Source organism: Rhagoletis pomonella, unplaced genomic scaffold, assembly GCF_013731165.1.
Source record: "Rhagoletis pomonella isolate Grant_MI unplaced genomic scaffold, Rhpom_1.0 Rhpom_scaffold_00007, whole genome shotgun sequence".
Classification (NCBI taxonomy): Eukaryota; Metazoa; Arthropoda; class Insecta; order Diptera; family Tephritidae; genus Rhagoletis; species Rhagoletis pomonella.
This window is the reverse complement of record NW_023458561.1, coordinates 41,058,562-41,065,841: the sequence shown is the minus strand read 5'-3', so window position 1 is coordinate 41,065,841 and position 7,280 is coordinate 41,058,562.

Below are 7,280 nucleotides of genomic sequence, written 5' to 3'. Positions count from 1 at the left end.
AAATATTTCGAGCTCGACATCGCCTGACCGGATAGCGATGCCCTGACATTCTAGGGTGGTATCCCTGCGGTCGATGTCTGCTTCGATAAGACGATACTGCACGGTGTGGTGCGTGATGAACGCTAAGCCACCACCATTATCTCGCTCGCGATCTCGACGGTGCACGTTGTACCCGGCACAATTCAACAAAGTTGAATTGCTGTGCAACTTCGTCTCTTGGACCGCAGCTATTAATATACCATGCCGACACATAAAGGCGGTTATCTCCTCAATCTTGCTCTGTAGCCCGTTACAGTTGAATTGGAGGAGCTTCATGTGGTTCGGGAGACGTGTTGTGATGTGGGGTGTGAGTGAGGTGTATGTTCTTGCCGCCGTTGGCTGTGTGTGCTGCTGGGGTGATTGCCTCCCTGTGGTGGTATTGGGGGGCGTCGCAATTGATGCCAGCGACCGGGCAGCGCAACACGGGCCCTCGAAGTTCCCCGTCCAATCTCGCGTGGTGCGCAGACCTGAACATGCCCTAAAGTGGCACCAGCCAAGGCAGGTGTTGCACTTGACTGATGTCACATTACGGAATATTCTGGTCTGACATACCGTGCAGATTGTAGGGGGAACCAAGAGTTGTTGGCGGCGGCGTGTGGGTGGTGGTGCGGTTGTGTGTGTTATGTGGTCTGTGGTGGCTGTGGTATGTTGTTGTGTTGTGGCGACTGTGTGTGGTTGCTGTGTGAGTGTGTGGGGCTGCACGGGCGGACTATGGGTTGCCGTGGAGGCTGCTCTATTTGAGCAACAGGGGGCCACGTACGACGTGGTCCACTGTCTGTGTGTCCGTAGTCCCGAGCAGACCCTGAGGTGACTCCACCCCTCGCAGGCATTACACTTGACTGAGGTGGAGTTGTGGTGTAAACGTCTTCGGCATACACAGCAGGTGTATATTTCTGGCCCAGGGTTTGACTCGATGCCAGCCCTGAGTAGGAGAATGCGTAGAGAATGTTGCCCTATGGACGGACAACTTCTGAGATACTTCGCCGACCTAAACGGGGTTAGATCGCCGAAACAACAGCCCTTGGTCGGGTGAAACCCGAGTCATTCCGGTACGTAGAACCGGCTGTCGTGGGAATGTATATACTCGTAATTACTTACGGTTGAGTAAATACATACACATTTGATGCTTTTACTTTTATTTATTACATTTTAGTATTTCCGTTCCTAGAAGGCCTGCTTGTGGTTTCGCCATTAGTGGTTGCTCACAGCAGACTGCATTATTCATTTACAATCACAGATGTTCATTTAACATGTCCTAGTGCTAGTAATCAAAATAAATAATGAGTGTTGACGTGTTCGAGGTTAAGACATTCATTTATGTGTCTCATCTTTTGAAACTTCCGCAGAAAAAATAACTAGGTCAAGGCATCAAACAAACACATACATACATATGTACTTATACGCACAAATTTATATACAGACATTCATTTGTAATGATATTTTGTTTAAATGTAAAAATAAAGTAAAAGTTTGGGAAAAAAGTTGAGGTCAAAGCTAAAAATAGTAGTAGAGTATATATATGTAAAACTTATAAGTAGTTAGAGAAAAATTCAAAAAAAAAAATGTTCATGCCGAATATTTATTGGGATGTTAATCAAAAATGCTATCGATAACAAAAACAGTCAGCCACAAGGATCATCGGTGGCCTGAAGAAGACTGCTAAAAAAGAAATCGGATGCATCCACTCTTTGAGCACCTCACCCATAATGGCGTACGCACTCAGTGATTCCGCAGGGTTTCGGCTCTTTCTGCTTGGTGTCTAGTATTTAGTTGACCGCTTTTCCGCTTTCCAACAGGCGCGATTGTTTGGTTTCATGTTTCCCGATTTTTTGCTCTACAGAAAAAATATTGTAAGTGATTTTAGTACTCAAATACAAATTTATTAACGTAATCATTGCATATATCGCCAAGACTTTTGTATATCCAATAACTAGCAAACGTCAGCAATTGACATTAACTCCCCCAACAAGAAAAGTAAATCAATTTTCTACGTTTCAGTTGAGTTTGAATATCAGCAAAATCATAAAATGAGAAATGTGCTAAGTAACTCCGTATGCTTTAAGCTAAGCGCACACCGACGCGGTTGCGATAGCGATAAGATAGCGCTAGCGATAATTGGGCATGCACAACAACGCGATAGGGATAGAGTTGCGATTTTACAGTATGTAGAATAATAAAGCTGATTTATAAAATATACTATGTAAATAAATTTTTGGCACTTTCCACTTTCGTTGAGCTTAATTCTAATTTCATCCATACTTAATCTTTCTTTCTTACATTTTTATAATCTTTTTCATTTAAATCATATAAAGTTCGATGCTTTTTCAGATAGGAAATTAATTTTTCCGTGATTTGGTGCATTTTGTTACAATCAACTTTTCAAATTCCATTCACCGTTGAATAAATTACGCTGCGATAGTGCGATTGAATGCAGCATGGTGCGAAAGCTGCGCTTCCATTTGAAAACACGTTGCGTTAGATTTCTATCGCTATCGCTTTCCCGTTGGTGTGTGTGCGCAAGGCTTTATACAACTACATACATCACTATGTGCATAAATACAAGCTCATCCTCTACATTTGCTCACTAGCGCAGGTAAATAGTATCATATTGCCGCAAAAAGGTGATAAATCCTGCCGATTTAGGTGAAAGGTTGTGTCGTTGGAGGGAGAAAAGGCAAATATAATAAATTTCCTGAGCAAAAAAAAAATGTTGTATCCGAAAAGAAAGCACGTACGTACATATCTATGAATATACATACATATATATGCACATATGTTTGGGCTCATACTTATGTGTACACTGTACATATATGCATGCGCGTAGCTGCTTAAGTTTTCATCCAATTTGAGTGCTTACTCATGTCGGATTCTACGAAAATCCAGGGCGTATACGTGATTCGTATTTTTTTGGCGATAATGGTCCATTATTTGCTCGATTACTAACACACATTGCACATTAGGTGTCTTTATGTATGTATGTATATATAACTAGGCACCGATTTTTCTCAGCGGTATGAGATTAAGCTGTCCGAATTAACGGTTTTAGATATCTACTTACTTTTGTAATATGTATTGCACACAATGGATTGTGTATGGTATGTATGTATGTGTTTTTGTATGCACCGCAACATGCTGTGCGATTCTGTGGGGCTACGAGCGATGGATGACAACGAAATCGGACACACAAATTCAATTTAAGGAGGAAGTAAGGATTTCTTCTGGTGTAAATGCCATATATTTTGCTCTCATTGTAGGAAGTAGATTAGGAACGTAAAGATTATGTATTTAGTACACAACATAAATTGCTGGTAAGTAAATACTCGTAGTTAGTAAATTCACTGTTCTGTGTCGATTTTCATTACTTTTCGAATTATAGTTTCCTTACATTCCTTAAGTTAAGAATGTCGTATAAATGGAACTGAAAAACACCAGTGCGTGGAGAAGCTTAAAATTTCTTATAAAAAAAAGACGACAGCGAAACATTTTTCAAAATTTGTTTTGTGTTGGAGAAATGTTTCTAGAGCTTCTAGATGCATTTCTGATTCAAAAATAAAACAAAAATAAAGGCCAACATGGTATCAAAGCGAAGGATTTTTTGTATTCTTGTCAGACCGGACCGTTTTTTGAACTTAGGTGGTCGGTCTTCTTCGAGACTTACAGTTGCTAAGTCTAAAAACTCTGAATGCTGTAAGTTATGACGAGCGGTAAAGGTACTTAGAAAGGTAAGGCTCGTTGAATATAGTTGCGATCTTTAAAAATGAGCTTGCAGCAGGTTGATCGCTGGGTACTTTAATCCTTACACGTCTAGAAAGGCTGCCTTTACCTAACGAAATACAGCGTACAAAAGTATTTAGTGTGTATTTAAGGCTTCACTAAATACTGAACTACAAAGTAATCTCGTAAATTCACGGGAGCTTCAAGAATCGCGAAGTAAGCTCGAAAAGACATGAAAAATCCCAAAAAAATTACATAAGAAATCGCAAAATATCTTGAAAAATTTAAAAAAAGAAAAGTTCCGAAAAAACTTCAAAGCTGAAGAATCTCGAAAAATATTACGAAAACATACACAAAAGTTTTAAAAAGGCCCGAAAAACATGAAGGATTTCATGATATTGTCATTCTCTAAACTAAAAAAAATTTAATTAGATACCAATTATTTCTTATCCCGATCCGTTTAGTATTTAGAAATCTGCTAAGTGCCTTAGTAATTACTTTAGTATTTGGCATCCTCAAAGTATGGAGTAGTTAGCAACTCCTAAATAGCTAAGTTTTTTTTTTGAGTATTTAGATATCTCTAAATTCTAAGTACATATATGGGTATTTGGTATCTAAACAGTACAAAAGTGTTCATGTAAATTTGCTCATTACTGCTATGTAGCTTAACTGCTGGACAAGGTAATTTACCGAACAAAGTGAAGGACAACTTACCTTTGCGTCAGAAAACATTTTAATTATTCTCCCATGCACCAATAAGTTCCATTTCAATTAAAATATTTTAAATATGACTGCTCAAAAAGTAAAGAAATTTGTTCATAAAAATCGAGAAAAATGACAATAACACAGGTTTACAAAGAAAAAGTTCAATATGCACCAAACCTCTATATCCGTATGTTTTTCGAAGCTCAGAAGTATTTATTAAATTATCAGTTTTATTCAATGAATTTTTCCCTATTTCACCTTCAAATAACCTCGAACCTGACTTGATGGAGGCTAACAGACTTCGCATTCGCATTCAGGGCGTCGAAAAGTATACGGATATAGAGGTTAGGTTCAATATGCAGAAACTTTTTTTTTGTAAACCTGTGTAAAGATTTCCAAAGGCTTTTGTGTATTACAGCGAATATAGTCAAAGGCGTAAATTTGAAACCAAACACAGAAATAAAATATTCACAAAGAAAGCCAAAGAGCTGGGCTAAGCAAGAATTAGGAGAAGTTCCATTAGCTGGGCAAACTGTGTGCAATTTCAAATGTGGACATTATGGTTAAAATAAAGCTGAGACAAGCTGACAGTACAACTATGTGCAGTTGGGTAATCTTTGTTTTGTTTTTATTGCGAAATTGCCCGTTGGCTATATTTAAACAAACACGAGAGCAGTATGTACATTAGACTGCATCACCAAAAAAAGTTGCGGTTTTCCGCCGGGGTTATAAAATGTATTATATTTGAAGACTATCACCAAAATATTTCGAAAAAAATATCGAGATTTACATGAGTTGGACCGATTTGAAAATACCTCCAAAAATGGCATTTTTTTTAAGAATAAAAAAAAAATGTTCTTAAAGGTTTGGCGAATCAGTTTAACCTTATGAAATCTGTTCAAAAGTGTGAACAATTTTTTTCAGCGGAATCGTGATAATAATATTTTTGGTGCTCTTTTTTTAGCCTTTTTCAAGGGTTTAAGAAAAACTCGAATAACTGGGCTAAAACTATAAAGACTTAGATTTATGAGGTATCAGTGGAAAGGTATTTTCTCATCATTTTATTTTAGTAAGAATTTCTTTTAATGTTTGTATGCGAATTTTTTAAGCCTAAACTATTTTGTCAACTGAGGCGTTTTTTAAATATTAAAAAAAAAATTCATAAAAAAAGATATAATAGATTTCATAATTCTAATGGAAAAACAGTACCGATTTTTTTTTGTATGGGGAGTGAAGCAGTCTAATGTATATACATACATACATATATAAGAAATTAAACAGAAGGCGAAACCAAGCAAAGGGAATGGAATGAATTTTAATTAATACGCCAGCAACTGCAAAGCTAATCAGTGCAACGGTGTAACTATGAGTTTACTGCCGTTGGTCACTGCTTAAAATGTGTAAATTAGAATTTTCATGAACTTATGTGGGACCTTGTGTAAATTAGAGTTTTGTGTTGTCATCATGGCTAATGAAAAAGCATACGCTTTGTAAAATTTGGCGCGCACGCCTGTTGAATTTTATTTGGTTCCTCTATCTTGCATACACATAACTTTCCAAAATAGGTACACACAACTAAACAGATGTATGCTTGCACTTATTTCCACTTACATTTGTAAACTTGTGCTAATTAGCATTTTCCTCCTTGAATGCAGCAGACCCAACCGCTGCAACTAAGCTATTTGGTGAAGCTTATAAGTGTCAGCGCACTACGAATTTGGAAATACTGAAAGGCACGTGCCCGCGTTTTTGCCAAGTGCTGCAATTTTATCTATGTAGTCACATGTTTGTTTGTATGTTTTATAATTACAAATGTGTACCGAAAAAATGGCAACATAAAAGCATAGTAGAACTAAAGTAGACTACTTAACTACTGCAGACGGCAATATTGTATTAAGTATTTTGTGCAACTAATTGAAATATAAGCTGCATGCCATTAGCAATGTGAATGCTCTTGCGAAACTCATTTCTGTGGCATCTATAACTCTTTGAGCTTGCCAAGTAAATCTCTGTGCAAAAAAGCGAATTTCGCTTACTTATTTAATAAGGCAAGGCAAGGTTAAAGTGGAATAAAAATTCAGACTAGGTATATAAACTAAAGTTATGTAGAAATCGCAAAGACCTCCGGACAAGTTGTCGGATGAAGCGTCAGACAAGGCTGAAAGCTCAGTTGGAATGGAAAGGAATGGAATTGCTTTCCCGAGCACTCAGACGGTATTGGCCATTGTGCTTAAGGCCTAGAGGCAGGCTTTAGGAGAAAGAGATATACATATGAATCTTAGCAGTTTCTTGAGGGAAAGAAAATGTATGTATGTATATCGTCCATGATGAAATGAAAGAAGAGTTTGTGTAGATGTGAATAATTTAGTTTTAATATATAAACTTAATTAAATATTTTTTCAAAGAAACAATAAGGCGAAATTAAAAAAAAAATATACTTTTTTAAGGTTTCGACACGTTTTATGTCTGGTCGAGTACATAAAAGCTGCATACTCAGAATTTTCGAATTACACTCAATATCTTGGCTTAGGGTTGGAACCCCTATTTCCAATAGGTTGGAGTGATATTATTATTGTTACTAAGGCCCATAATTACTATCACCTCTAGCGTGTTTTATGCGTCGTTTTCCGCCCTATGAGTACGGTGACCATTCGTACCGATTTTAGCTTTTTAATTAATTTCCTTAGACACATTTTGATTATGAAGTTATGTATTCCAATAAATTCAAAGTGCATTTTTAAGTAGCTAGGACTTTTGATTTTTGGATTTTTTTTTTTGTGGAAGGTGTTGCTCATTTTCGACATACAAAGAAATTATCGAAC